This window comes from Lissotriton vulgaris, chromosome 6, assembly GCF_964263255.1.
Source record: "Lissotriton vulgaris chromosome 6, aLisVul1.2, whole genome shotgun sequence".
NCBI lineage: Eukaryota > Metazoa > Chordata > Amphibia > Caudata > Salamandridae > Lissotriton > Lissotriton vulgaris.
The window spans coordinates 1180645389-1180668771 of NC_141694.1; positions in this window are offsets into that span (position 1 = coordinate 1180645389).

Here is a 23383-nt window from a genome sequence, read left to right on the forward strand (position 1 = left end):
TTTATGTACTTTTTATAAGCAGGTCTACCGCTGCACACGGGAGAGCCAAGTCTTGTTTCTCCTTTGATTTTCCTTGGTGGTTTGTTTTCTCTCTGTTTCATTGGTGCAGCCTAACGCTGCACTTTTGATTTAGCTGCCCAGTCCCACCCTGACAACCCACGTGCAAGTTCTTCCTTGGAGGACAGCCAGGAAACCCACCCCTGGATGTCCGGGCAAGCTCCCTGTGCTAGCAGCACTCCTGTGTACTGCCACAATAGCCAGCAGTACTTCCTCTTGTCTGCCCACTCCTGTGGGCAGGTGTGTTGTTGGTGGCTGGGCTCCTGGCTCCCCCTAGTCACTGGCTTGGGGATCGGGGCAGGCTGGCCATGCCGGGGGAGTGCTTCGGCACTCCCCGTATCTCCTTTCCCCATCGGGACCCAGGGATGGGGTCCTTGACCCCTCTCTTCCATTGCAGGGGAGTGCAATGGTGCTTCTTTGCTAATGCTTCTCCGTTGGGGACCAGGGATGGGGTCCTGGGTCCCTTCCTCTTTAAACTGTTGCAGATTTATGCTTGGAGTCCCTCACTATGGGGACATTTCTTGGGGTCCCTCACCATTGGAAAACTTATTGAGGTCCTCCACCATCCTGGCAGGAACCGCTAATGGTGTCACTACTTCTGGGAACATCTCCTGCCTCCTGCCAAATTTCTGTGGCGAGAAAGACTAGCTTGGGTCTCCCCCTTGGAAACCTGCCCTGCCCTTAACAAGTGTAAGAATTTCCCAGTGCCCTCTAATTACCTCCCACAACCCACAAAGTAAGGACCACCCCTACATCCCAATCCATAGTGCGAGTATCAGGTTCTGTCCCTCTAGAGGAGAAACCCTCCTCATGGAGGCCTAGTGTGTGTAGTGTTAGGGTTCAAATGGTACGCTTGTGGCCTGAAACCATCTTTAAGGATATATTTTTGAAAGCCCAATCTCACCATCAAATCCTAAGTAAATGTAAACCAGTCATAACAACACACGTTGAACATTAAACCATAATATCCTCACATGATATGTATGTGAGCGGGGGTTTTCTTTACCCATACCTTTAGTTCACATGATAAAAACTTTAAACCCTTCTCAGAGCTTGCGCTCTTATATTTGTTCATTACTGCCTAAGTAATGTGTGGCAAAACAGGACTTATCAAATGCTATCAATGCGCACTGGAATGGGATTCTATGTTTCCCGCCGCTGAGCACCAATATACGAAAATAGGTCATTAGTTTTGTGGGCTGCACAAGTATTGGGTACACATTTTTCCTCCACTGGGAACCAAACACCCCATTGTAGTGCTTGACTCTCATTGGGTAACAAAGCAGAGTAGTCCAAGGCCTACTCAAGGGAGGTGGTGTGGGCTAGTAATCACCAATGACAGATAGACAATAATAACACCCAATAAATGATTGCCCAGTCTATGCATTTTCTTTTTAAAATGTACAAAGTACATTTATTACACACACACTACTATATACTAAGCAGCTATTTACAAATATACATAAACTGATGGAAATACTTCCTAATTACATTGTGTAATCATTCTTACTCCTCCCAAAGGAAGATCTACATCAACAAATCACATGTCAAAACATTCATTTGTATTTAACCCCTTGAGTGCTCATGACGGAACAACTCCTTCACGAGCCACGGACGCGCTGTGCTGGTGACGGAGTGGTTCCGTCACGGCGCGGCCGCCCCGCCCACGCTGCAGGAATTCCACGCCTGAGTGGGCGTTCTATTGAGCGGGAGGGGCCGTGACAGAACCACTCCATCACAAGCACAGCGCTCCCGTGGCTCGTGATGGAGTGGTTCCGTCACGAATATGGCGGCGCCTTGTGGACCCCTCTACCCAGCAGCGCTGTGGCGGAATTACCACTGCGGCCAAGGGGTTAAATGCAATAATTGAAAATGCATTTGAATGAACACACTTAGGGCCTGATTAAGAGTTTGGTGGTCTTCCTGCAGGCCATCATGGCAGTACCCCGCAGGAAGACCGCCAAATTTGCCGAAAGACCGCCCTCCAGATAACAAGGTTAATCCTAGAAGGCACTGTGTGCTATGGCAGTCTCATGGCGGTGCCTTTCTACGGCTCAAAGGAAAGGCAGTTCCGCGGGACTGCTGAAACACGTTCCTGCACGGGAAGAAATGCACCATGCCATGCATTTCTTTCTGTGCAGGAACTGGGGGTGCAGAAATACATGGGGGCACAACTTGTGCTCCCCTGCATTCACACCCATACACAGAGCGCGCTCTTCATGTGCTTCGTGCATTTTTTATTAGCCGCTCTCCCACTGCACTGGGGAGAGCAATGTCTTGCTTATCCTTTGTTTTTTCCTTAGTGGTTTGTTTTATTTTTTTATGTTGGTGCGGGCTTGCACTGCACTTTTGGCTTTGAGGTGCCCTGTTCCACCTGGACACCCGGCGTGCACTTCCTCTGGCCTGCCCACTCTTGCGGACAGGCGTGTCGTCGGTGGCTGGCCTCTCGCTCCCCCAGTCACAGAAGCGGGGCTGGCCAGCCACACAGGTAGAGTGTGGTGGTACTCCCCTCTCTCTTCTTTCATGGTAGGGACCAGAGATTGGGTCCTTGGCCCCTCTTTGCCATTGTGGGGAAGTGTGACTGCATCTCCTCACCGGTGCTGCTCCTTGGGGCCCAGGGATGGTGTTCTGGACCCCTTCCTCTTTAAACCGGTAGTGCAATGACACGCCCCCATGACAGATTTCTTCTCGGAGCCCAGGCAAGGGGTCCTAGTTGCCTTGCTACTCTTGAGGAGAAAGCGCAACAGCACTTTCCCTCCATTTCCTCCTTGCTGCATCAGGCCTGGAGATGGGGTCCCGGGTCTCCTAACGATAAAACCGATCTGGGGTTGAGGTCCCCAGGCCTTGTGAGGATCAGGGCAGGGGTCCCACACTTGCCCTTTCCTGGTCTCTCTTTGCTTGGTGTTGGGCTCAGCATCGAGTCCTTCCATATCCTTCAAATTTGTACTGGGAGGTCCAGTGGTCAAAATCCTTCCTGTGCAGATATTTCAGGCCTGGTTTTACTTGGTTTTGGTCTCATTTTGTTCCTAGTGGTGAGCTCTAGCCTCTTAGCCGCAAAGGGGAGGAACTCTGCAGGGAGCTGGATTCACTGCCTCCCTGCGTCAGCCTTCCTCTTTTTTTCTCTCTGGGCCTCTTTCCTCCTTGGCACAGAAGACCAGTCTTTTCCCCAACATATCCTTGCAGCACCGCAGCAGGCTTATCCTAAAAGGTTGACACTGGCAGTGTGTAGGAGAGTAGGATCTGCTTACTATGGTTACCGCCCACTTTTTGCTGTGTTTCACTGGTTTATCGACGTTAGTCTGGCTGTGGCCCTGCTAATCAGGAACCCATCCTAGCTGTTCCCTCTCTAAATTGATTACCTGTACATTAGGTACACTCCAGATTGGTTACTGGGTTACCCTTGTGGGTCCCTAGTATATGGTACCTTAAGAACCAAGGGCATAGGTACCCCAGAGCCCTACCAGCCCTACCAGTGCTTTGACAATCCTGAAGGCAGAGTGCTTGGTTTTGTGTGAGAGGATGCCCTAGCATGAGCTGAGCCCCTCTGCAGCTTTCAGAATCCCTTCCTTATAGCTGTTCTATGATATAGCCATACCATATACTCTTAAGTGCATGATAATCCTCGGGGTTAATGCTGACTTTGGAATGGCTTTATCAAAACATGTCATGTTTGGTGTAAAACGCTTTGGAATACTACCCCCTTCGTCAGTTCTGGCAGCGGGGGTAGCATTCCACACTTCTAGAGGGAGAAGACATGTACGCACTGGTAAACCCGGTAGAAGTTAAACAGAGCCCCAGCATCACAAAATGGATGCTGCTGCCACAGACACAAGTCTGACCACCTGCTGCTGGATGAAACTCCAGCAGGGGAGGCCTGGACAATAGGTTTCCAGACAGTCTTTAGTGTATTGGGGCAGGGTGGGTTGATTTCAGTGAATGCTTTCCAGACAGTGCCTGGGGCAAACAAGGTGTCCCGTTGCATTTCCCAGTTCAAACTGGTTGCTGGGGCACTCAGCCCCAGCTCCGGCGAGAAACTGGACAAAGGGGAAGGGGTGTAACCACCCCCTCCCCAGGTCCTCCCATAGGAGGGACCATAGAGTTAGTCCAACCCCTAAACTTAGTATAAGTATAGGAACCCAGTCACTAGGACTTTAGATTATCCTGTACGAAACTCTGAAACAGAAATCTTGGACCTTCGACATTCCATATCGACTGGAAGACAGAAGAAATCTCCCTTGGGGTCAAGGAGTGACTCCCCTGTTCAAACAGGCATCAAAGAAGCATCTTGCCGGTCTGCATTTTCACGGCTCCCGACGGAATATGAAGAATCTGCGACACAGGACATAGACTTCCAGACATCACCAAGGCTGACACGAGTCCCCAGCAAAGCTCAGACCTGTTGCTAACATGAGAGACATGGGTCTGGAACTCCTGAACATCCTGCACATTTGCTAGTGCATCAACTTCCCGAGCTTTCCTGAAGTTGTGCATTGGGCTACTTGTAGTCCAAGCCCTGAGCACTTGCTGCATTGAATATTGTGGGTCTACACTTCACGAGTGTTCCTTGGGCCCGCTTCCAGCATTTCAGCTTGAGGCACCTTTGCGATCCCTAGTCCATCAACTGGTGAGTCCCCACATAGGACAATCCTTTGTTTCTTGGGCTTCTCTGGTTGCTCAAGACATGGCCTGACTCCTCTCTAAAAGGGTGAGTCCCTCAGACCCTGCTGGTCTGCACCACAGCCAATATTGTTATCTTGTGTGGGTTGCTGTTGCCAAGGCTTGTTGGGTCCAATCCAGATACCAACACTGCAGCACTCAACATCCAACATGGGACAGCTCTAATCCAGCCCCTGGTTGTCGTCGACACCTCATGGACCTCGCGGCTGAAGAGTCAAGCTTCACATACATCACCTTAACCATCTCGCTGCTGTGGTCATTTTTCCCCTGTGCTGGAAATTGCTATGATCCTGTATTCATGACGAGCTCAGCTCGTCATCAGCACAGCTCAACTGTGCCTCATGACGAGCTCAGCTCGTCATGAGCAGGGAAGGGGTTAAAGCAACCAACATTGGCTGGCATCTTCTTGTCTCCATCCTGGTCACTGACTAGTGACCCAGACTCTGTCACCTCTGCTTTCAGGTTCTTCAGGTCTCTGTTCAACCCTTGGATCCATCCGGACACTTTTCTCCTGGTCGCCTGCAGCACTTATTTGCAGCTCTCCATTGGAAACGACAACGAAACCCAACACTAAAAGACACCTATGCACCCAATTTCCTTTGGTGAGGTAACACGAGTACCTTCGTGCTCCTCTGGGTCTTGACTCTCCAAGTGGCTAGTTCTGAAAGGGTTTTTATCATAGTCTACTCCTAAGTGTCCTTAAACTCTAAAACTGTAACTTTAATTTTCTCCGTAAAAAATCAATGGTGATTTGCGGCTGTGTTTAGACACTGCACTTGCGCTCCGTCGGTCTCCTGCGTCCCTACCTTGGGTGGTTTCTGGTAGCCCCAGCACATGCACAGTCTATATATCATGAGTTTACTGTGGTTGAGTCACAGGTTATGATGCTCCACCACTATAAAAAGTCTAAAACCAAGTAATTGAAAAGCTAAATATTTAGGCGGATTTGATGGGCAGAATCCATTTCCTTACAACTATATACTCCTGATGAATGTTGGTTTATGTTACAGTTAAGAAAATAACCTGGAATGTATATCAAAAACTGAGATCATGTACTCACAAAAGACTGAAGGTTGGTACTTTATCAGAGAATGAAGTGATGTTATGTCACAACTCAAGTAATAGTGAATCCATATATATATTATATATGTATAAGTTCCAGTAATGTCAGAATTTCACCAATATCTCAGAAAGTCTAAGGCACAGAGATATGCTGGAGGAACAGCATGCTACAGCAAGTGCTTAAGGATTCTATACAGAGATTAGTTAATGAAAATGTCAATCTTGTATTTAGACATTTGCCACAGCGCAATAGACTTCAGCACTCAATACAGTAGATGCCAGTGCCCACCACAGTAATGAGGAGAGAGTTGATATTCAGTGCCTCTATTTTCTTCTTATCTCATTACCCTTGGCCTGGTTCAACTGATAATCAATATATTTCTAGTGTAGTTGATGAAGGATATGGAGAAGTGCTGTATAAATTTATCGTTCCTGTCCCTCATGTTGTGTGCAGGAAAGTTGACCACTCTGACATCACAGACAAAAATTCCATGGAAGGGGTAAAAGGGATTCACCAGAATAGGTCTCATATGTTTGGAAAGGACTTATGTGTACTGGTTATAGTCCTTTCCTCATGGCTCAATGAGCCAACAAAACTTTATTAACCACTATACCTTAAGTGGCTCTTAGATGTAGCGGGACCTATTGTGTACACCTTCTGGGTGGAAAACGTCTAGCACTTAATTAACACCAGGCAGTATGTTATTTTCCTGTATTGGTAACAATTGTTCTTTTACACTGCTTACTTAAGCAGTTAAGCATACTGCCCTTTCCAAAGCTAATCTCACAATCCACAGTGTGAAAGGGGCTAACCGAAGGATAAATTTCTTTTAGAAGCCATTTCAATCCTGAGCATGATGGATTCACAAATTTGAAGGGATCAACAGTTGATGAGTGATTGATATAGAATTAGTAGGCTAGTATTTGTGGAGCAGTAGAAACACTTTTTTAAATATATATTATTGGCATTAAAAATGATTGCCTGCCAGTACTGTGAACTACCCCCGAATATCACTAGATTATATTTCTGTTCATTGTAGGCTGTGTTTTGATTCATATATTATTCTTGGAATGACACATTAGTCGCTAAATTGAGGTTGACATTTTGAGAAGTCCTGTGGCAATTGATGGGATATTTTTGAGGACAATTGCACAAAATATATTTTATTGGGTGCTGTACAGATGGGACCTCATTGGCTTATGGCTTTTGTGGTGGGAGAATGCCCTATGACAATGTGAACATTTGCTACTCTTCAGTAAGTTCTTGGCATGCTTGTAGGGCTCAATTGTAAACGGTTTGAGGTTTCACTGGCTGCTGTCTCAAATGTTGGTGATTTTGAATGAGGAATACTGACAGTTTGTTGCTGAGTCTTTTGGGTATCTTGGCTGTGTGAATGTAGGAAGTAGGAGTCCAAATCTCCTTGAAATAGGAAGGACCTATGTATGATGGAATTAAGTCAGGAATATTTTTTTTTAATGTGGGTGTGTAGCAGAAGAACATGTGGAATGATGTCTTAGGGCGTGATTTAGATTTTGGTTTACGGGTTACTCTGTCACAACTGTGACGTATATAACATCCTCCGTAGCATAAATCCCATAGGATATTATGGGATTTATATTTCAGCAGGCGGGATATCCATCACCATGGTGATGGAGTAACCCGTCCACCAAAATCTAAATCAGACCCTTAATGTTTTAATTGAAAGGCCCCTGTTTTAAGTTAAATGGGTAGTATAAAGGGCTAATATTCTCCAGTTGGAATGGTTTAAATAGGTTGGACTTGTATATTACTTCTAGCCCTCCCACTTTAAATGTTTCTAGGTTCTGGTTGTTAGTATGATATTGTCACATGTTCTAAGCCAATGTTCTGTGAAGAAGAGGTTTTCCATGCATGGTAAATAATGAGGTTAATGGATTTTTTGTGTTTCTGTCTGGCACATGATCTCAAGCTTACAGTTTTTTATGACACGTTTTAGGAGGCCATGTTATCCTGGCTCGGTGTAGTTTCACACATTTAAATGAATTTCATCCCTCAGTTGTTATATATTGTCCAATATTTCTCTTCTTATCCATAGCCTGGTAATTGCGGGCAACTCTATAGTGTATGTGCTCCTTGGCAGATCTCTCACTGATTATAAACATAATTCCATGATAAATTGAGAAAGGGGGTAAGAAAAGGCAATTTCTCTAGACTCATGTAACATCATATGAGAGCAATAAGATCCTCCATATGCTCACAAATCAAAGAATCTGATATAAGAAGTTAATGGGGTGTTATTTTACACCAGCAAAACAGAGGACCATTGTCGAGATTTAAAGCTTTTTTGTGGGGTGAACTACGGTTAGAAAGAAACTATAGTTCATATATGGCTTACTTAATGCTTTGTTCAATCATTCTATAGATGTAGTAGTATAACAATACAACACAGACAAATGTGTTTTAGATGCCATCTATATTACAATGCTGACATAATCTTTAAAAGTGTGGTGATGTAATACTTCTCTGAATTGAAGCTAGTGAGCAAAGCAAGTGAGTCAGACCTCTTCAATGGGGTTTGGGGGCTCCTCTGCCCCCTGAGCTAATTTTGAAAACACAGATTGAAAAAAGGGGTAAAATAGTGCCTGTTAAAGCTCAAGTTTACCATGAATTTGCTAAACCATCATAAGCTCCTAAAGGGCATCCATTAAATATTCAGGTCCTTTCAATGTGTGCCAGGAATGAAAGGGCATACCTTCAGAACCCCTCACTTTGGCATGCCTTGGTGAAAGCATGATTCAGAAAAGGGGGTGAGTGTCTGAATTAAGCAGACCACTCTTACCCAGTCCAAAGATCAGGGCTTGATCCATCACCGTTATCTATCTCACTGCACCATCCCAGCTCAGAACCTGGCTATATGCAAATCAGTCTGTCCCTGGCCCAGTGCATCATGGGAACAGGGCAGACTAAACTACCAAGCCAATCCTTCACCAGAAAGGAGACAAGCTACCGGGGACCGGTTTCTGGCATTTCAGCCGTCGTCGGCCCGGCTTGCTTGAATCCTGATGGTGCAGTGAGAAAGGGACTCATGTCTGAGTATACCCTGCCACACCTATAGTGGCCAAAAACGATTCAGAAAAGGGGGTGGTGATGAACAGAGTGTCTGAATTAAGCAGACCACTCTTACCCAGTCCAAAGATCAGGGCTTGATCCATCTCCGTTATTTATCTCACTGCACCATCCCAGCTCAGAACCTGGCTATATGCAAATCAGTCTGTCCCTGGCCCAGTGCATCATGGGAACAGGGCAGACTAAACTACCAAGCCAATTCTTCACCAGAAAGGAGACAAGCTACCGGGGACCGGTTTATGGCATTTCAGCCGTCGTCGGCCCGGCTTGCTTGAATCCTGGTGCAGGAACAGACTAATTTGCATATAGCCAGGTTCTGAGCTGGGATGGTGCAGTGAGCTAAAAAACGATGTTGGATCTAGCCCTGATCTCTTGACTGGGTGAGAGTATTCTGCTTAATTCAGAAACTCTGTCCATCACCACCCCTTGTTGTTAAATATTTTGGTGAAAGCATGGGCACTTCAAATAAAAGTGCACATGCATATGCTGTTCTGGTCAGTGCAGGGGTCCATTCTTTGTTCTCCATTGTGCCGTGAGTAACTAACTTTATTTGTGATACCACCAGTGTTAATGTGCTTAGACAAATTGGTGATGAACAGAAATATAGATTGGTTATCCACCAAACCCCAGTCAAGGAAGAGTGGGCCAGACGTACTAAGTGATTTTTTGATCACAAACTTTGTGAGTTTTTAAATGACATGGGTTGTGACATCTAAACCACTTTTTCATATGAACAACAAAGAACTTTGCAATTGGGAAAATGGGTGTAGAATTCTATACCAAAACAAATCTTGTGTACGGTATATAATGGGGCATTTGTTAAAAAATTGATTTTGTAACCTATATATCAAATCAATCACAGGGACGATGCTCTGCAGCCCAATGCAGACCATCTTCCCTATGACTCTAGCCAATCAGAAGTGGTCTCAAATTGCAACCTGCCTAATAAATATTTATTAGCGAGTATGTTCTCAGACCCCTTGCAATTCTTTCTATTGTAATGTGACATACTAGAACATAGGTTAGATCTCAAAGTTAAATTGTGATGTCTCTAAAAGATGGTACACAGTGTGTTACTACCTTTTGCAACCACTTCCTTGGTATATCAGACCACATAATACTTACTGGTTATATGGGGAACAGATTTAATACCCAAGCCATGATTATAACCACAATAGTGAACACATACTGGGCCAAAAGAGAGAGCAAAACATGATACTATGTTCTTCCCTCTTTAGTGTCCTATGCCCTGAAAAAAAATTCCACAACAAAAAAGGGGCCTGAGCGAAGAGGCAGAACCCCAAAATTATAACAATGAGGCAATTGTTACCAAAGAAACAAACATGGAAGAAGTCCATGAAAAAATCACAAATCACACAATTCTGTCAGAACAAGCTGTTGATTTCATGGCCAGTCAATAATTTGTCTCAGACTCTTGGGTATGACAGTTCTCAACCCGTATATGATGATGCATTCTGGGGTAACTGAATGTTCTTCCTGCACATTTTTTAATTTCTGGTATTCAAGGTCATTATGAAGAGGTTGAGTATGTTTTCACTACGATTGATGGGTAAAAATGTCTTTGGGTATCAGCAAATCTCTGTTAGGGACCATCTACTCCAAAAGAGAAACAAACCGCCTACAGAACGTATGGTTTGTGTGTCCACTTTTGGGCCGCACACACAATCTGTCCAGAAAATTATTCGAAACCATTGGCACTTGGTGGAGGATGCCATCCCCCAAGTGGGAAAAACGCTTTTTGCGCTGAAAAAAAACCGCAGCATTGAACAACAAATAGTGTCAACCCGCCCATTGGTAAAAAAGACAGTCCAGAGTACAATCCCAGGGGCAAGTTCAGTTAAGGGACACCACAAGTGTGGTACCTGTTCGGTATGTGACACCACCGAAGAGGGTACATTGTTCTGTAATGGCAGAACGTTTTGGTGACACAATGTGTTTACAAACTGCAAATCCAAATATGTTATATATGCCATTAAATGTCCGTGCCACTTAATTTATATCGGCAAAACCACGCAGGAAGTGCGACAAAGGATCATCCAACATCGATCCAGGATAACGAATAAGGTTTTATCTGCCCCTCTTGTATCACATTTTTTGGAACAGAAGCATGGCCCCAATGATTTTAAATGGACTGTTCTGTCATCCATCAAAATTGCCCCTGGATTAGGAGGGGACCCAGATCTGCAACTATCACGCAGGGAGGCGTTTCTAATTTTGAACTTTAATACGACCAATGTTGACCTAAATGAACTGTCTGAGCTGAGCAATCTAAGCTAATAGCGGTGCCCACAACACGCTCTATATATATCTGGAAACTGGATTGCTAAAGATGTTGTGTCTTCTACAATCTAACAGACTACAGTGAACACTACACTAACCAGGTGCCCCGGAAAGAGAAAAAAACGCTGCAAGATTCCCTCACGTTGGTGCTTTAAATTCCGTCGAGCCCGGCCTCCAGTGCTGACGTCAGACGCCGAAGCCGGGAGTGGAGATAGAGACGGAGTGCCAGAATCAAAGCGGATGTAAGTGCCAAACGCATACGAGCAAAAAGTGGGGAGTCAAGATGCTTTGTAGCGAGATAGCACTAATGCGCGGTCTACTTTTTACCAACAGCCTCGCAAAAAATACCTTTTGCTGCCAAGTGTGAAAAACTCGCGTCCCTCCCCCCCGTCCATAAGGTACGTGCAATGGTTGTCTTAGTTAAGGTGTGCATGAGCCAGACACTGCAAACAGACAACTCAAACTACGTTTTACTCCTCCCACAGCAAACCGTGCCGGGCACCTCTATTACAAGCAAGGAACCATTTGTAAAGAATCCCACCTTGAGGTAGGAATGCCAAACATGCGCAGTCATTCAGTTTGTTTAAAGACTTTCACTAGAAAACATCGTAGCGAATTTAGGTGGTTCTGATACATTATTTTGTACACCTGGAGATATACAGTATCCCAGTGCGCTCGGAAAAGAACATTGTTGCCCTGCAAAAGCGACATTTCAGGTATCCCCAGATCGGATTGAGTGAATCTAAAGTATAGAAGGGATCAGCTGTTCTTACACCATTCTTTACTTTTTCTATTACACTTTACAGTACAGGACAGTTTCCAGTCCAGGTCCTGAGGAGAACCCCTCACTAACACATGGGTTCGAAACGCGTTGACACGTTACTGGAACAAGATTCAGGAAGGGCATGTCAGGACTCTAACTGTGGATAAAATTCTACCTGTTTTTTGACCCTAGTACTTGCCAAAGTTCCAGTGTAAACAAGCAAGCAGGCTAGCAAAAATACTCAGTGCCTCTTGTTTGTCTGTAGGTTGCATATCAAGACTGGTGCCTCAAACATTGATTGATAATAGGAATTTTTGTCTATGTTTTTTGTATATATTGTGTAAATGTAAATATGTTTCATTCATAGCATGATTGTTCAATTTATGTTGTGAAAAGTGTAATTTTATGTGAATTTTTGCTACTGAAATGGTATCGCTCTCTAGACATATATGAATGAATTCTGTGAAAAAAGAAAAAAATGAGTAAAAAATACTAAATGAAAAGTGTGTCCACTTAGATCAATTGGGTAAGTGGTACCAGACTTTGTTGTTATAATCAATCTACCTGGCCAATATTTTTGTTGTTTCAATTTGAGTGGTCTAGGCCAGATAGTATACAGACCCAAGCCTTCTTTGTTTTCCTTGGTGAAAGCATGGGCACTTCAAATAAAAGTGCATATGCATATGCATATGCTGTTCTGGTCAGTGCAGGGGTCCATTCTTTGTTCTCCAGTGTGCCGTGAGTAACTAACTTTATTTGTGATACCACCAGTGTTAATGTGCTTAGACAAATTGGTGATGAACAGAAATATAGATTGGTTATCCACCAAAACCCCAGTCAAGGAAGAGTGGGCCAGACGTACTAAGTGATTTTGTGATCACAAACTTTGTGAGTTTTTAAATGACATGGGTTGTGACATCTAAACCACTTTTTCATATGAACAACAAAGAACTTTGCAATTGGGAAAATGGGTGTAGAATTCTATACCAAAACAAATCTTGTGTACGGTATATAATGGGGCATTTGTTAAAAAATTTATTCTGTAACCTATATATCAAATCAATCACAGGGACGATGCTCGACAGCCCAATGCAGACCATCTTCCCTATGACTCTAACCAATCAGAAGTGGTCTCAAATTGCAACCTGCCTAATAAATATTTATTAGCGAGTATATTCTCAGACCCCTTGCAATTCTTTCTATTGTAATGTGACATACTAGAACATAGGTTAGATCTCAAAGTTAAATTGTGGTGTCTTTAAAAGATGGTACACAGTGTGTTACTACTTTTTGCAACCACTTCCTTGGTACATCAGGCCACATGATACTTACAGGTTATATTGGGAACAGATTTAATAACCAAGCCATGATTATAACCACAATAGTGAACACATACTGGGCCAAAAGAGAGAGCAAAACATGATACTATGTTCCTCCCTCTTTAGTGTCCTATGCCCTTAAAAAAAATTCCACAACAAAAAAGGGGCCTGAGCGAAGAGGCAGAACCCCAAAATTATAACGATTAGGCAATTGTTACCAAAGAAACAAACATGGAAGAAGTCCATGAAAAAATAACAAATCACACAATTCTGTCAGAACAAGCTGTTGATTTCATGGCCAGTCAATAATTTGTCTCAGACTCTTGGGTATGACAGTTCTCAACCCTTGTATGATGATGCATTCTGGGGTAACTGAATGTTCTTCCTGCACATTTTTTAATTTCTGGTATTCAAGGTCATTATGAAGAGGTTGAGTATGTTTTCACTACGATTGATCGGTAAAAATGTATTTGGGTATCAGCAAATCTCTGTTAGTGTTCATGGTAGCAATGATTTGTTCCACCGATATGGCATTTCACAGTGAAGGTAACAGTAGCATCAGCCGCTTTAGAATGAATGCCTTGACACTGCATTGGTAAACGTGAGAAGTAACCAGCAGGGTTTTTTTTTATATTTTTCCTGACGATGCACAATCGTACAGTCATGCTCCTGGATTTGCAACCCCCACCTCTCAATGTGAAGGGGTTGGGTATCTTCGTATTAGGATTGCTGAAAATGTTGAGCAATGCTTAGTGATAAGTGTGACATCCATTCCATTCAGCAACACGTAAAAATGGCCACAAGTACACACCACGGCAAAGCTTTCTTTTTCAGGTTGTAAATAGGTACATTCCATTGATGCCAAACGCCAGCTAGCATAAGCTACAATGTATCTTAGAGCATTGGGATGTCTAGTGTGCTGGTCAGGGTTGGCACTCAACCCCACTGGGCTTGCAACAACAACACCATCCGTCTGCAATTTCAGATCAAAGTATGCAATTTCAATGACATTCCTAAGTGCATGCTTGATTTTCTTGAAGCTTTGTTCACATTGACGCAACCACTGAAATGATACATTTAGTTTCATTACATCTCTCGATGGGGAACTTAGAGTGGCAAAGTCACATATGTACTTTGAACATAAATGTTGACCAAAGAAGGATAGCACCATATTTACATCTTGTGGGGGAGAAGTGGATAACAAGGCTTGTACTTTACTTGGATCCAGAGTCATTATCCCGTCAGAAAATATATGACCAAAGAACTTGAGCTTGGTTTTAGGAAACCTACGCTTTGCCGCATTTATAGTGAATCCTGCATCTTCAAATATATGACACACTTGTGAAAGAGCTTTATCAGTTCCTTTCGCGTGGCCCAAAAAACTAGTATGCCATCTCTGTAACTAAAAGCATTTGTTACTGGCTGTAACATGCGACTAATGACATACTGAAAGAGTTCTGCAGCTGATGGCACTCCAACAGTAGCCTTTTGTATCTAAATATTCCAACATGAGTCAAAAAAGTAGTAAAGTATCTGCCATTTTCGAGTTGGTGTTACCCTTTGTTCAAATTAAGGCGGGAAAATACGTTAGCTCAATTCAGCTGCATAATCCTGTCAGTAATGTGTGGACCTGGATGACGTTCTATTTCAATTGCCTTGTCTGCTCAACACATATCAATGTAGATGTGCACGGTTCCTCCACTAGCCTTCTTTGACACTACCACTATGGGTGATACCCATGGCGTCGGACCAGTGGACCGCACAATGATGTCATATTTTAATAGTGTCTTAAGTTCTTTTTCAACAGCCTTTTTTAAATGAAATGCAAATCGATAAGCAACAGGATGGATGTCCTCTTTTATGTGGAGTTGCACTTTCATGATCTTAAGGTTTCCTAGTTCATGAAAAAATAATGGAAACTGATTCACTATCTCATGATTGGCATTAACATTGTAGTTTACAGAAATTAGCCTCAGCTCAGCAGCAATACTGACTCTGAGTAAACATGCACTTGATGAAGTGCCTTGCAAAACATGAATTGGTGGGGGCGTGGCCAAGATGGCGTCGGAGTAGGACGCTTCTTCGAGCCTCTCCGACGCCTGACCAACAAAGCTACGGATAGCGGGGGTCCCGGGGGTGCTGCCCGGAGTTTCACCGACGGCGGAAACCGCAGATGTCAGGCGGACTGCTCCGGTGCCATTAGCGGAGTGCTCCGACGTCTGGGGAAGCCGGTACAGTGGAGCCGAGTTGCGGCCTGTGCAGCCGCGGAGTTGCGTACCTGCGGAGCCCGTCCGAGACGGGGCGGCCTCCGGTCCCGGTGGAGATCGATAGTGCCTGGGCCCATGCACTGCGCCCCGCGAAGGCAGGGGGCGGGCCTCATCGGAGCGCTCGGGAGGAGACATCGGCAACGCAGGTCAGGGGGAATTGGGGACCCCCAGAGTCGATCGGAGCAGAGCTGGGCAGGGCCTAGATGGCGGGAACCCTGACTGTTTGAAGCCGGGTCCGGACTACAGGGCGATCGGCCATCGAGGGGTGACGACTGGAGCGGCTGGCCTGCGAGGAGGAGACGGCGGGGAGGCCCAGAGGCCCGGACCCAGCAGGGCCACAGTGACTGGGAGCCCGTGGGGGCACAGTTCCACAGTTCCCGAGCTGCCGAACACAGAGTGTGCCAGAACGGTGGGGGAGAGAGTGAACCCTGCAGTGGCGGTAATGTGGACCGCTGCCTGTGCTGGCCTGTCCTAGGGGCGGACCTGCCCTAGAGTTTGCTGCAGGGCTGGCCTGCGCCTTCCGGGGGACTTTGTGGGGTGCCCTGCCTCTCTGGGCCCGGACATTGGCATCTGTGTGGAGGCGGATTGGCGCAAGGGAGACTCGGAGGCTTGGACACCTGGGGTGGACGCGGCAGCTGCTGGAGAGAGAGGCGCGACCGCCAGCTACATCTGTGGCGCCATTTTGGGGGAGACTTCTTCGTGGAGCGCTGCGGTCCGTCCCTAATTATCCCTGGAGTAAGCTGCTGGGGGTGGCCCTGGCCTGAGGCCCTTGAGCACATCCTGCGAGCTGGCCACTGACTTTGTGGGGGAGCGGCATCTTGGCCTGGTTGAGCAGAGGCCTGGCCGGCGTCGCCGGGGAGCTCTCTCGGCCTCTTCGCATTCTGCGACCGGGATTGGCTCCCCGTGAGTGGCGCTGGAACTTCAGCGCGGGAGCGCATAGAACAGCCCAGGAGTTCGGGACACTTGCCACCTGACCACGGAGGGGCCGTTTCGGCGGTGGAAACAGCGGCGCCATTCTGAAGATTCCGTGGAGGGCGCTGGGGTATCATAGTACTGGGGGCCTCGTGTGGTGACACTGCCTTTGCCTGGTGCCCATAGCATCATTCCCCGGTGCGGCAGCCCACCTTGCCCTGTGGACCGCGCTTACTGACTGTTGCATTACCGGGGTGGTACCAGTTACTGGCGGAGGAGGGCCGTGCCCTTGCACGGATTGCTTGAGGGAGTGCTCTTCACCGCTTGCGGGCCCAGCCTCCCACCGCTGCAGGGCCTTCCGGGAGCGGGAGACCCACCACGATGAGAACTGGGGCGGACCCTCAGGATGGCCACCTCACTGCGCAAGGGGAGGCCGGGGAAGGATGGTGCCCCCAAGAACTCTCAGCAGCCGGCATCACCGGGAGCTAGTGGCTCCTCGAGGCAATCTGACGATGAGGCGCCTGCCACTAAAGCCTTCATGACAGAGCTCTTTTCCTCCATCAGGGAGGACATCTCGGAACTCAGATCGCAGTTGGCATCGGACCTGCGGGAGGTGAGGAGAGATGTGGACGGGATCGGCGAGCGTGTGGCGACGCTGGAGGATCACGACCTCAGCTTGGCGAATGATGTACATCAGCTGCAGCAGGACGTTATCCGTCTCACGGAACAAAATTTAGATTTGCAAACCCACACGGAGGATTTGGAGAACCGCTCCAGGCGGAATAACATTCGCATCAAGGCTGTGCCGTGGCAAGGAGAAGCCGGGGACCTCCGTGAATATGTTCAGGCCCTATTCTTGCAAATCTTGGGCGATGAGAGCGTGCAGGACATACGGATGGACAGGGTGCACAGAGTGGGGCTGCCCAGACGGGGAGGGGGCCCTCCTCCCGATATCCTCGTCTGTGTGCATGATTTTCAACTGAAGGAACGTATCCTGCGCCAAGCTAGAACCATCTCCTCTCTGCAGTTTCGAGACCACCATCCACAGCTGTACCAGGACCTGGCTGCCTCGACCCTTCGGAAGCGGAGGGAGTTCCGTCCGGTGACCACCTTCCTGAGGGAGCAGAACATCTCTTACTCGTGGGGGCATCCCTTCCGGATCATCTTCCGCTGGCAGAACCGGCTGGTGCAGATAAACACGTTGCAGGTGGCGATTGATTTGCTGGGCCTGGAGGACGTGGCGCCTTCTCAGGGGAGCCGCTCTTCGCCGTCCAGGAGACGACGGCGCTCTTCTTCCTGGCATAGAGTCGGTCCCTCTCCGGAGCGGAGACGGCCGGATCGCACGACTAGCGTGCAGGAAAGGGATGCTGCGGTTGCGTCGGTGGCCTCCGCCACTTTGGCTGATTCTCAGACGAGCTCTGGAGCTGCATGACCCCCTCTCCCGCTGATGGCGTTGGAGGGGCTCTGACCCCGAGGCCCGGGAGTACTATTGTACTTTGGAGAAGACACACCGGGCCGTGGTCCAGGGGGCTACTGATCTGGTGCCCTCTTCCCCTGATCGATCCGGAAGGAGTTCCTCGGATCGTGATCTACTGGACCTGATGGCTGTTCGACTCAGGTCCTATGTCTTAAATCTTTTGCTGTTGTCTTTTTTTGCAGGGGGGGGAGCGGGGGGGGCTCTGGTTCTGGGGAGTTATGGGGGTTTGGGTTGGGGGGGGATGGTTGGTGCTAGGGTTGGGGTGTGGGGGGTGTGTGGTGGCGACCTTGGTGAATCACTGCTGGGTGTGGTTGATGCTTGTAATGTTCTATGCCGCTTCCTATATCAGGAGCTGGGTTGGGTCTTGTCCATTCTCTGTTTACCTTGTCAGGTCATGCTGGTTGATCCCTCGGGGGGAGGGGAGTGGGATTCCATGCGGAAGGGGGATGCCCGGGATACTGAGCCCGAGTCCATTGTCTAAATGTCCTGGGATTGCTGTTCTTCCTATGTCTTCTTGCCCACGGGGCGCTTGGCTGTCTGGAGGCGGGGTCTGGCTGGCCCGGCGGAATGACCTAGGGGGTGAAGGGGGCTGTCTGGCTGTTGAATTGCTGAGGGGAGTAGTGGGTGAGTGTGGGGGGAAGTTCCGGCTCCACGCCCTGATTGTCCCTCCTGCAGGTGCTGAGCAGATTCCTCTACTGTCCTTATGCCTGTTAGCATAGGTAGCTGGAACGTGAAGGGCCTTAACTCCCCGCAGAAACGCCAGAAACTCTGGAAGTACTTGCTGGACCACCATCTAGATATAGTTGCTCTACAGGAGACTCATCTGGCCAGGAAAGATGAGCTGCGGCTTCGACACAGACAGTTTCCTCTTCTCTACAGGGCTTCGGCGTCCACTAAACATAGGGGGGTGGCCCTTATGTTTAGGGCTTCTCTCCAGTTCCAGCCACTGGGAGTGAGCAGTGATAGGGAGGGCCGCTGGCTCATGGTGAAAGGCTTGTTGTATGATCGCCTGTGTACGTTTGTGGCTGTGTATGCTCCGAATTCTGGTCAGAATGGGTTTTTACAAGGACTGATGGACAAAATGGGAGACTTTGTGGAAGGGCACTTGATATTATTGGGGGATTTCAACATGTTATGGGACAAGGATTTGGATGGCTCGGGTGCACGCAGGGCAGACACTGGGGTCTTCTCAGGGGTTACACAACAGCAAGTAAGCGACCTGGGTTTAGTGGATAGCTGGCGTTTCATGCACCCTCACACGCGGGACTACACGTTCTTCTCTCATGTACATCATACATATTCCCGCATAGATTACATCTTCGTCAGTCAGGCTCTCAGGGGTGACATCACTCTAGCTGGTATTTTCCCACTGTCGTTATCTGACCATAGTTTAGTGGTGCTTGGGCTACACTGGGCGATGGGGGGGGGGGCGGCTGGCGGAAGTGGTACTTCCCTGCGGCGTTGGTGCGGGATGAGGTCTCTTGCACCGCGTTACGACGGGCACTCGCAGACTTCTTTACTCTCAACCCACCCTCCGACACGTCGGTATACACCACATGGGACGCGTGCAAGGCCTCTATACGAGGTACGTGTCTCGCTCTTAACGCGAATCTTAATAAGCTCAGGCGCGCTGAAAGGGAGGCCCTGGAGGCGGAGTTGGCTACATTGGAACAGGCGCATAAGTCGAACCCCTCTAGATTGACCCTCCGACCCCTCACGGCGGTGCGGGGGAAACTGAGGGCGCACTATAACAACCGGGCTGAATATACCCTCTTGCGTCTCAGACGGATTTCTTACTCCCAGGGGAATAAGGTGGGGCGTCACCTGGCCCGGCAACTCCGGGATAAGCGTGAGAAGGATTACATCGGGGGCATACGTGACCACACGGGAGCTATTCGGCATAGGGACGCGGACAAGGCGGCCGTTTTTGGCCGCTTCTACGCGCACCTCTATTCGGCGGAGGCCTTGGACCCCGCAACCCAAGAGGCATATCTGGGGGGTCTTCCTATTCCACAGGTCTCCAAGGAATGGAACGACTTGCTCACTTCCCCCATCTCCAGGGAGGAAGTATTAGACGCCATCAAGGGCCTGAAGCTCCACAAGGCGCCCGGCCCCGACGGTTACACAGCCCAGTTCTATAAAACTTTTGCCTCGGACATATGCGATTTCTTGGTCTCCCTCTTCAACGCGATGGCATCCGAAGGGCGAACCTCGGAGTCTATGGCGGAGGCTCTGATTACCATTCTCCCTAAATCGGGGAAGGACCTCTCCGAATGTGCCTCCTATCGGCCGATAGCGCTCCTTAATCTGGATGCTAAGCTGTATTCGGCTATCCTTGCTGGACGACTGAAGGATTTGATGCCGGCCCTGATCCACCCGGACCAGTCTGGGTTTATCAAGGGACGCCAGACCCATGACAATCTACGCCGTGTGCTTCATCTGATTGAAAAGGCGGAGCGTTTCCACATCCCCGCTGTGCTGATAGGACTCGACGCCGAAAAAGCGTTTGACTGCGTGGACTGGGGCTTTCTACAACGTACATTGGAGGCCTTTGGATTTACTCCTCTCTTTATTAGAATGCTTGAAGCCAATTACCATAGCCCTACCTCACGGGTGCTGGTCAATGGCTGTAGATCTGGGCCGTTCTCACACTCCCGCGGCACACGCCAGGGTTGCCCGCTGTCGCCGCTTCTTTTCGCCCTCAGCATTGAGCCGCTGGCCTTGGCGATTCGGGAGAATGAACGGATCCTGGGACTCCCCTTCACGGGGGAACAGCACAAGATTTCGCTCTTCGCAGACGACGTGTTGCTCTCTATCCGAGACCCGGCGCTGTCGCTCCCACACGTCCACACGGAACTCTCGGACTTCGAAGCCGTGGCTGGTTTCAGAGTGAACCTCAACAAATCGTCCATTCTGAACCTGACCCTTCCGCCCCCAGAGGTTCAACGGGTTAGCTTGCTTACCCCACTCCCGTGGGCGACCTCCTCCCTGTTGTATCTGGGGGTGCGACTGACCTCTACCTTGGGCGCGCTGTTCCAGGCGAACTTCCCGCCAATGCTGGCTGTGATCCGGGCGGAGCTGGAGAGGTGGAAACCCAAATTTATCTCATGGCTGGGTAGGGTTCATGCCCTTAAGATGGTCCTTCTCCCCAAACTCCTATATCTCTTTCAGGCACTGCCCATCCCGATAGGGGTGGATTACTTCCGGCGACTCAAAACCCTCATGCTGAAATTTGTCTGGCAAGGTGGTCGGGCACGGCTTTCCTATGCGGTACTTCGGCGTACACGGGCGGAGGGAGGGGTGGGATTTCCAGATATGCACTTATATTATAAGGCAGCCCAATTGAGGGTTCTGGTGGAGTGGTCCCAGCAGCTGTCCGAAAAGCATTGGCTCCACATGGAGCGGAGTGTAGTGGGACGGTCCATTTGGGACCTGGCCTGGAAGCCCAGGGCGGACCGGCCCAGGAATGCATACATCTGCACCCCCACTAGCACGGTGCTGAAAGTCTGGGACGCTCTTAGTGGCGATGACCGGTGGACAACGTTCCCGTCCCCATTCACTCCTATCCACTTCAATCCAGCCTTCCCACCAGCTCTGACGGATGGACCCTTTGGGCCTTGGAGAGAGGGTGGATGCAGGTCCCTCACCCACCTATTCCATGGTGTGACGCCTCTTACGTTCCATAACTGCATGAGGGATTACGGTGTCTTACCTACTGAACGCTTTCGTCATCTTCAACTCCTCCACTGGGCGACTTCGCCTGGGGTGGTGGGTGCAGCCACGAGACCGTTGACGAAGTTTGAAAGCTTTATCCTCCATACCTCCACCATGAAGGGGACGATCTCTTTTTTGTACAAGATGCTCCTTGATACCACGGTGTCCCCCCGGCCTCGGTATATGGAACATTGGGAGACTACGCTAGGACGGGACATAACTGACGTTGAGTGGAGGACCCTATGGAGGGATGTGACGACACATAACCATTCCACTGATCTTAGGGAGGCGCACATGAAGCTCATCTTCGATTGGTATTTATATCCATCTAAACTACATAGGATCTTCCCAGCCTCCTCTGATAGATGTTGGAGGGGATGTGGGGAGCTGGGGGACTTTCGCCACATTTGGTGGGAATGCCCATCTATCCGACCGTTCTGGTCTGAGATTCTCTCGCACATCAGGGAGGTAATGGGCTATCCGATCCCGGACTCATTGGACTTTGTCCTGCTGGGGCTGAGGGATCCATTGCTCCAATATCAGACAAGGGCGGATAAACGCATTCTATGGCTGTGCCTTGGAGCGGCTAAACTGACCCTGGCGGCTGCCTGGAAGAGTCCGGCAACTCCGGCTATCTCCTTGTGGCATGCCCGACTGTGGCGACTCTTGAGCATGGAGAGGCTTTCAGATATCTTTCGAGGGAACTTTAAAAACTTCATGTTCACCTGGGGGCCTCTGGTCCGTTTTCTGTCCCGTGGATTGCCATCAGCAGTGTGTCCCTCGGCGCTTCGTGCGCTCCACCTCTTCCAATTTTAGCCACCTGCGTATGTTGTGATGATTTGAATGAATGTTGGTCGCCACCACCAGGGTTGAGGGTGGGGTGTGGGGGGGGGGGGGTGGGTTGTTATGTTGGGAATGTTTATCTCTTTATTGCGACAGGTTTTGCTTACATGGGCATAGGATTTGGCCTATCTTTGGTCTGTGACCGAGACTGAGTCGCTCCTCCTCTTTGAGATTTGGGACTTACTACGGCACAGTGAGCGTGCCTCGCCACCGCTGGAGGCTCCAACATAAGACTTTGGCGTTGCTTAAGCTGTCGCTCGAGGTTCTTGAGAACATGTTCTAAAGCACCCCCTGTGTGGGGATACATGGCGGATTGTCGCCTGTTCCTTCCTATTTCTCTTGCTCACTCTTCCACTGTTTTTCCTCTCTTTTCTTCTTCTATGATATAACTTGCAAAATAAAAATTTTACAAAAAAAACATGAATTGGTTCTTGTTGCTATGATAAACCTTGACTTTACAGTGGTGTCAAAACAGCCCAAGTGAACACTTTTGTTTTCAACGGGGTTAAAAGGGGAACTGGAAACAGTTAATTGTACTTTTCCATTGGCATAATGTTTATTGACTGGCCACTGTCTATAAAAAAAGGTATGGCGCACCCATTCACTTTCAGTGGGATTTTTGGACGGTGTTCAATTTCATTTCACGCTTTCACTTGTTGATCTAGCTTTGACCAGCATTCTTCCTCTCAAGAAGCTAATCCTACATGCACACGTCATCCACGGGTCAACATTGACATCACATACCCATCTTCCTCACCGTCACTTGACAATGACCGTTACAAATCATTTTTTGAGAGGTATTTGACGACAATCAATGTTGTTCAGTATGTACTTGCCTCAACTGATGTTGCCACGTTACCTTGTGGGCATGATTGAAACATCTCT